Source organism: Dipodomys ordii, unplaced genomic scaffold, assembly GCF_000151885.1.
Source record: "Dipodomys ordii isolate 6190 unplaced genomic scaffold, Dord_2.0 Scaffold20, whole genome shotgun sequence".
In the NCBI taxonomy this organism is placed as follows: Eukaryota; Metazoa; Chordata; class Mammalia; order Rodentia; family Heteromyidae; genus Dipodomys; species Dipodomys ordii.
Genome location: NW_012267236.1, coordinates 4,256,889 through 4,266,172, shown reverse-complemented (window position 1 = coordinate 4,266,172; position 9,284 = coordinate 4,256,889). Strand labels below are relative to the sequence as shown.

The window sequence follows — 9,284 nt, the reverse complement described above, 5'->3', positions numbered from 1 at the left end:
AAAAAAAAAAAAAGAACCTTCCCATCCAGATTCAAAATGCAAGAATAATCCATTGGAAATTCATATTTGTAATATAAATCTCTCTTTGTTGCTGTTTTGGTTTGGTAGTTTTGAACTTTTTTATTCATTTGTATTGACTTTTTGTATAAGGGATACCGGCAATTTTGTACTCTCCCTCTTATTTACTTTTTGGTTCTGCTTCACCGTCCCCTTCCTTTTCTCTGAAACTATGATGTCTAAACCATTTTTTAGTATTTAATTTAAATCATACTTCTTCCCTTTTCTATAGCATTTCTCTATATCATTCTACCCTCTTCTCCTTTGCACCTTTCAATATTCTCTCTTTCTTCTTTATATTTAGTGTATTAACTATAATATATCTAGCAAAGTTTCTTCTCTGATCTTGACTATTTTGTTTTGTAACCCTATTCTACCTGGAGTCCTCTCTCTTTCTCAAAGTTGGGTAAGATTTCTGCCATTATTTCATTGAATTGGCTCTCTATGCCTTCAATTTATACCTCTTCTCCCTTTCCTATTCCCATGATTTGTAAGTCTGGTCTTTTGATGGTCTTGGAATTTTATTTGTATTTTCGTGTGTGTGTGTGTGTGTGTGTGTGTGTGTGTGTGTGTGTGTGTGTGTTTCCAGTGTGTGAGCACTTGATCTAATTCTTCCTCATCTTCAGCTCCTGTTTCCAATTTACTCTGTTCACTCTCTTTCCACTGTATGTTGCCACATCTGCAATAGCCTCTTACAACCACAGTCAACAAAAAAATTGAAACTTTTATCAGGAATTTTTTCCCTAGTGCGTGTAATAGAAACCAGAAGGTTATACTTGAAATAAACAAGGTTTTGACATTGTTTTTCTTTCTATTCACATTACAGAAGTCTGTGGTGAACCTCCAAGGTTAACATGGCAGTTCCCACAAGGATCCAAGCTGCTTTCCCTCCCCCTCCCAGTTCAACCACCCATGGTTTGTAACATACTGCCTCACAAAGTAGCTGGTATATTTCCATACAGTACATCCACAGTGGAGAGCGTTCAAGGAAAACCTGCATACTAGGTGACCCTACCCTGTTTGCTAGGAAAATAATAGACCCCCTAGATTCACTACTCAGTAAACAATCACATATATTTCTTGTTGCCAAAACCAGGCATTTGGACTCCGCTGGTAGTAAGGGTGACTACAGAGGTGAGCATTATCACTGCAGGTATAAGAGGGCTTGTCCTCTGGAGCCTCCAAAGGAAAAAAATCCTTTCAACGTAACTTCAGACTTCTGGTCTCCTGAACTGCAAAAATAGTACATTTTTACAGTCTTAAGCCACTCAGACTGTGACATTCATCATGAAGCTCTAGAAAACTATCCCAGTAGAAGACAGTAGGGGAGAGTACCAGGGCCATCTAGCTGGGCCTTCTGGAGACACTAATGAATCACCTCAAAAAGGAGAAGAAAAATATATTTCCTAACAGAAATGTGTTCTTGATATACTGACCATGAAGATCTGTCTTTGTTTTCTGTATGAGCAGTCAGAAGTATGAAAGAAGTTGTCATTGAGGGAGGAGGTGCAGAAATATCTGGAGGTCTGTTTGGACCATGTGGTTAGTAGGGTTAAGGCCACATCCCATGCTTTTGAAAAGAAATGAGTAGGTCACATGAGATCAGGGAAACAGGCTGAGTTGAAGCCAGGGTTTCAAGATGCAGAGGTGGGGAGGGAGGCAGGAGTACTACAATTTCACACACACACACACACACACACACACACACACACGCACAAAACACATTTGGGAAGTGTCACTGCGGCTCAAGTGGTAGAGCCTCGCCTTGAGCTGAAGAGCTGAGGGATAGTACCAGGCCCAGAGTCCAAGCCCCATGACCAACAAAAACAACAACAATCATTCAGTACAGCCAGGTGCTGGTGGCTCACGGCTGTAATCCTAGCTACTCTGGAGGCTGAGATCTGAGGATCATGGTTTAATGCCAGCCTGGGCAGGAACATCCATGAGACTCTTACCTCCAATTAACCACCAGAAAACCGGAAGTGGCATTGTGGCTCAAGTGGTAGAGCACTGACCTTGAGCTGAAGAGCTCAGGGAAGGTGCCCAAGCCCAGAGTTTAAGACAAAACACACACACACACACACACACACACACACATATTTTCCTGAAAGGAACAAAATGGAGGAACCCTCTTTATTAAGGCTTGAAAACTTCAAAGTACAATAAAGCAGACTATGATCTTATAAAGAAGCTCAGTGTGACTTTTTAAACCACTTAATACTTTGAAATGTCTCAAAAGTAACAAATCAATAAATTTTTATCCTTGCATCTCATTTTTCAACTAGTACTATCTAAATGTCACTAGTGATGGCAAACCACTGTTACAAGGTTGCTTGGCCCCTTCTGTAGATAAAAACTAATGCTAATATACTATACTTTTATTTTCCCTCCTATTTATATAGACACATAATAATCAGTTTCCTTTCTCATCTATTTTCTGATCCTTAGTTCACATACCATTTCACATAGGTCTAAGACAAGCAAACTTATATAATATTTCAGAAGAAGAATTTCAAGCAGCTCTTTGTGTACTAGTAAAATTGGTCTTCTGTGATATGGAATGCAACAATTTTTTTCCAAATTTATAATTTATTTCTGAGTCTTACTTTGTGTAGGCTTTGCTTGCATTTTAAAAATTAATTAAATTTACTTTTTATGGCTTCTAGATTTCTAGATATCATTTAAAAGCCATTCTCCACGCCAAAGTTATAAAGAAATTACCTCAAATTTCATCTTTTACATCTAAACCTTTGATTCATTTGGAACTTATCTTACTGTGCATTAAAGTATAGATTGGCTTTATTTTTTCCAGATGATTCTAGTTGCTCTAAGAGTATATAATATCAAATAGTCCATCATCTCCCCATCCACACACACTGAAATATCACCTCACCATCTACTAAAGTCCCATCTGTTTGGGCTTATTTCAATACTCTATTTTATCTCATTGTCCTATCTGCCTCTTTTAAGTATCATAATTATACTTTTAAAGTCAATAACACTTTAGTACCAATAGAGCTAGCTCTTCCCCATTACCTTTCTCTATCAGAATCTCCTGGCTATTCTTATTTGTTTAATTTGCCATATAATCTTTAGAGTGGGCATGGATATAATGCACTGAAATTCTTTGCCAAGGTATAACAAGGACGGCCTTGTTCAATTTCCAATAACCTCATAACTACAATCTTTCCTGTCCATATTTCTATCAGCATGCTTATCTTCTGAGCCTTAACCAGAATTTCCCATTAATCTCTGTGCAAAACACCCTGGGCTTTCTCTCCCTCATTTCCCCAGTTTTTTCCAGATTCCTCTGACAAGCTGATTTTGAAGGCTTACACCATATCGGGTATCACAAAAACAACCCCACTTCTTGATATCAATTTTCTGCTAGTCAGCTTTCTGCTACTGTAACAAATGCTTGAGATAATCAACTTGAAAAGAGAAAAGGTTTGCATTGACTCACAGTTTCAGTCTATGGTCTTTTGACTCCATTGCTTTTTAGGCCTGCGGCAAGGCAGTACACCATGGTAGGAACACATAGCAAAGGAAACTGCTCACTTCATCACAGCTGAAAGATAAAGAGAGGGGTCAGGGCCCCAGTGTTACCCATGACATGACTTCCTCCCATTAAATATCCCACTTTTTTCCTGAAGGTTCCACCATCCCCAATAAGACCTTAGGCTGGTGAGCAAGCATTTAACACATAGTCCTTTGGAGAAACAGTTATTCAAACTATAAATGTCGTACAAAACATGGATTTGGGGAAAGGGGACAGAAATGGGCTCTTACTAATTTCTGCATGCCTCCTTGTCATGAGCTTGATTATACCACAGCAAAAACTATAGAGAAAAACACTTGTATAAAGAGTAGAACACACTAATGAACTAACAGGAACAAAACAGGAAACATGGAAGAGTAGATATGTTTGCATTTGTGTGGTCTTCCTGTATGTCAGATGCTTTGATTCACTGACTTGTTTAATAATCTTCACAGTAGTAACCACTATCTCCACTTTACAGATGAGAAAATAAAGATTCAGATGGTTTTTCTGCTCCTTCAAGTGTGGTCCTCAACTACCAACAACCAGCATCATCTCGAAGCTTGTTAGAAATGTATAATTTCAGGCTTCACCAAAGACCTACTTCAAGCAGAACTTGTACTTAAGATCCATATACAATTCCTATGTGTATTAAAATTTAAGAATCAGCCAGGCGCCAGTGGCTCATGCCTGTAATCCTAGCTACTCAAGAGGCTGAGATCTGAGGATTACGGTTCAAAGCCAGCCCAGGCAGGAATGTCCGTGAGAATCTTATCTCAAATAAACCACCAGAAAACCAGAAGTGGTGCTGTGGCTCAAGTGGTAGAGCGCTAGCCTTGAGCTGAAGAGTGGAGGGACAGTGCCCAGGCCCAGAGTTCAAGTCCCAGTACACACACACACACACACACACACACACACACACACACACACAAGAATCAACTAGGCACTAGTAGCTAACATCTGTAATCCTTGCTACTCAGTAAGCTAAGATCTAAGGGTTGTGGTTCAAAGCCAGCCCAGAAAAGAAAATCTATGAGATTCTTATTTCCAATGAATCATGAAAAGCCAGAAGTAGAGGTGTGGCTCAAATGGTAGAGTACCAACCTTATGCCAAGAAGTTCAAGCCCCAATGCCAGCTCTCCCCAAAAAAATAATAACAATTTGAGAATCACTCATTAATTCCAAAGGCCATAAACAAATATTAGAGCCCAACTTCAACACCTATGTTTCTTGCTTTGCAGCCATGATAGTCAAGTCACTTAATAGTCACAGTTTATAAAGCTCAGAAAACTAGCTACATAAAAAGTTCATGTTGTGGGCAGGGAATGTGGGTTGGTTGTAGAGTGCTTGCCTAGCATGCATGAAGCCCTGGATTAGATTCCTCAGTACCACATAAACAGAAAAGGTGGTAATGTGGCTCAAGTAGTAGAGTGCTAGCCTTGAGCAAAAGAAGCTTAGGGACAATGACTAGGTCCTGAATTCAGTCCCCAGGGAAAAAAAAGTTCATGTTGACTGATCGGAGTGAGCCGAGTGGTTGTGTAGTCGCTCTCGGGAACCGATAGGGCTTGCAGCTTGGCTGATCAACTGACTGAAGAGCAGATTGCAGAATTCAAAGAAGCTTTTTCACTATTTGACAAGGATGGTGATGGAACTATAACAACAAAGGAACTGGGAACTGTAATGAGGTCTCTTGGGCAGAATCCCACAGAAGCAGAATTACAGGACATGATTAATGAAGTAGATGCCCATGGTAATGGCACAATTGACTCCCCTGAATTTCTGACAATGATGACAAGAAAAATGAAAGGCACCGACAGTGAAGAAGAACTTAGAGAAGCATTCTGTGTGTTTGATAAGGATGGCAGTGGTTATATTAGTGCAGCAGAGCTTCGCCATGTGATGACAAACCTGGGGGAGAAGTTAACAGATGAAGAGGTTGATGAAATGATCAGGGAAGCAGATATTGATGGTGATGGTCAAGTAAACTATGAAGAGTTTGTACAAATGATGACAGCAAAGTGAAGATATTGTACAGAATGTGTTAAATTTCTTGTACAAAATTGTTTATTTGCCTTTTCTTTGTTTGTAACTTATCTGTAAAAGGTTTCCCCTACTGTCAAAAAAATATGCATATATAGTCATTAGGATTTCATTCCTCCCTGTTTTCTTCCCTTACCTTACTGTCATTGTCCTGAAACCTTATTTTAGAAAATTGATCAAGTAACATGTTGCATGTGGCTTACTCTGGATATATCTAAGCCCTTCTGCACATCTAAACTTAGATGGAGTTGGTCAAATGAGGGCACATCTGGGTTATGCCTTTTTTAAGTAGTTTTCTTTTAGGAACTGTCAGCATGTTGTTGTTGAAGTGTGGAGTTGTAACTCTGCATGGAATATGGACAGTCAACAACATGTACTTAAAAGTTGCACTATTGCAAAATGAGTGTATTATCCAGGTACATGTACACTATTTTTTGTACTGTTGGTCTTGTACCAGAACATTTTCTTTTATTGTTACTTGCTTTTTAAACTTTGTTTTAGTCACCTAAAGAAAATCTGCTTATGGCCCAATTTGCCTCAATCCATTCCAAGTTGTATATTTGTTTTCCAATAAAAAGTTACAATTTACCGGGAAAAAAAGTTCATGTTGTAACATGGACCTCAATTTGCCCATTGAGAGTTAATTATTGTCACAAAAATTATCTGTCTCTCAGAATAAATATTTTTTGAGCACCTAGAACAACAAGTAAAGTTGAAGGCAATAAAACTTTTTCTTTTTTTTTACTGTGAAAATACTGTACAGGGGGTTACAATTACATGGGCAAGATAATGAGTACATTTCTTATCAAGCATTGTAGCCTCCTCCTTTGTTTCCCCTTCCCATCCCACCCTCTCCCAGCCCCCCCCACCCCTCCTCCCCTACCACCAAAGTTGTAAAGTTCGTCTTTGACATAACGACTTGTATATCTCATTGTTGCAATGGGTCCACCTGTATCCCTATTTAAACGATTTGTTTTGCCCTTCCCCTCCACAAATTATACCAACATCAAATACAGTGAAATAAAACTTTTTCATGTTGAATACTGTTTGAAATTAAAAAGCTACTTTAAGTCCAAAATATTTTGTTATGTAAGATTTGTTGAAATGAGACCAAAGCTTATTATTGAATTATGCCAGCAGCTCTGTAGATAATTCATGTTCACCTAAGCTTCTACATCCACTCAGACTGGAAAGAGAAATGTCATGTACCAATCACTGAGACCTGATGAGAATAAAAAGGAAAGTCTTTCCTAGCAGATTAGAAAACCCAAGCTTAGGCCTTTGTATGCAAGTAAAAGATAATGTAGATTTAATTCACACTGAGTCCAAACTCTGAAGTGTCTATTATACCCTATGTCTCATCCTATTCCCTCATTGACTTTTATTTTTCACTTTTAAAGAAAATCTTGCTTATTTTTTTTGCTTTTAAAAAAGGTGTCACACTTTTTATTTTATTCTGGTGTGCAGTGATGGACCAGATTGTTCTGCTCTGTGGGCTTACAAGAGCCTTTTAAAGAGTAAAAACATAAAAATAACTCAGCATCATAATGGCTCCAGTGAGACCTCCTCACGCAAAAAGACTGGATCATTCACCTTAAAGAACATCGTATCCTGTGCTCCTCTTGCCTCCTTTGGAATTCAAAACTAAGGACCACTTCAGAATAAGGCTCACAGATAATTAATGCAGCTCCATTAGTTTCATTGCAAAAATCAGCCTTAATTTTTTGTTACTTCATTCCCTCAGTAACGCATAACTGTTTTTAAGCATCCGTTTTATGAGCACATATTGTCCTCAATATTGCTATGGGGTCTTTTGCATCTTTTCCCAGTTGGCAAAGTCCCTTCAATGACATCTTAGGGATGAGATAATAACAGAAAGAGAGGTCACATCTCAGGATTCACATGGGAAAAAATCCTAGCACTTGTACTGGATTAGAATGGTTTGGGGATTGAGAGGATGGTGAAGGAAGAAATGGTAAATAAAATTGAGAACTGTTAATAGGTCTCAAATAAAATATGTCTAGGCTTTGATACTACTATGATTGTGTGACTGTACATGTCTCAATACCTTACACCTCAGTTTTCTCATCTGTAAAGTAGAATCTTTCAGGAGCTTCAGGGCATGGAGAGAATTCAATGAGTTCACAGGCATAGAGCATGTGGCATGTAACAAGCTTATAATACATGTCACACGTCGGGTTATTATTGCTTTGAGCTAATGTATACTCCTACACATCCACAAGGAATGCTGAAAGCCAAATCAGAAGTGCCTCGTCTTGGAATCAGGTATGAGTGCTGACTCCAGAGATCACCCCTCCTTTGACAAGAGTGTAGCCCACCTGAAAAATTAAGGGAAACACCATGGAGATAAAGCTGGATGGACCAAGGACAGCTTCTTTGCCCAGTTTGCAAACAGCAGCTCTGAGCTCCCCACATAATTTTACCAGTTCACCTCTTACTAGCTCAGCTGTAATAGCAGAATGCTACAGTCTGACTTGGCCAGTAGTCTTGTGGAAACATGGCCAGTGATATAGGATAGCAGGAACCAAGCCAGACATCAAAAGGAAAGCCTGTCTCCTTCATACTGCAAAAGAGAGTACCAAGCAGATGGGGCAAACCGTCCACCTGCACCTTAAACTGTGAGCTCTGGTTATTCCCCAAGGGAGAGAGGGAACTAACTGTTCACATGTGTATCACGATAACCAGGAACTCTCACCAGATCTCTACTGGTAAGAATTAGAATCCCTCTCTCAGAGCACAACATAAGATAGATCTAGATAACTCAGTGCCCAATATAAAAGTTTTGCTAAGAAGACAAATTTGGTTTTAGGAAAGCAAAGCTAAACTAGGCATATTGAGCCTATTAAATATTTCTAGACATATCTGTGATTTGCTTTCTCTATATGAAAACACTTAAAACACCTTGGCTATCTGCCTTAAAAAAATTAAAGGTAATTTTAAAACTCCAAATTACTTTTCCAGAAAAATGGATAAGCCTATTTTCAGAGGAAATTCTTTCCATGGAAAAGCTAAATAAATACAAATGGTATTGTGTTATAAAATCTCAGTTAATTCAAATGGTGGATGGGAATGGAGTGCTCAATAATTGGATTGTGTAGTTAATGTTACTGAAGATGTTAAATGAAACTCTGTAACATTTGACTCTAATAACCATCTGCTCTTTTTAAAACTCTTCTTTGAACTGTATGGCATTCCCTTCTACTAATTCTTTTCCTACATGCTAACCCTTCTTTCATTACTAGTTTCTTGTATTCTTCAATATCCCTTAAACATTTACCACATCCAAGCAATCTGCCTTTCTCACACCTTCAACTCTACATAAATAGTATTGCCATCTCTAATGTTTGTGGCTAGAATATTTAAAAAGGAAATGAGGGAACAGGGTAAAAACAGACAATTACTCTTTTACCCTAGCTTCTCCCCCAAATTCCAAAACCTTATTTCTAATACTGAGATGGACATGCCCAGTTGAAGTGCCCACCCACACCTGAAACACATTGCAACTATATCCTTTTTTAAAAAAATAAATCATTGAGGGCTGGGAAGGTGGCTCAGTGGTAGAGTGCTTGCCTTGCATGCCTGAGGCCCGGGGTTCGATTCCTCAGCACCACATAAGCAAAAAGAAAAA

General features: G+C 38.7%; 1 pseudogene; it reads left to right on the top strand.

The window, feature by feature from the left end:
- The window catches only part of LOC105983577, a 26,895-nt pseudogene extending 20,917 nt beyond the window's left edge, over positions 1-5,978 (top strand).
- The last annotated feature ends 3,306 nt before the right edge of the window (positions 5,979-9,284 follow it).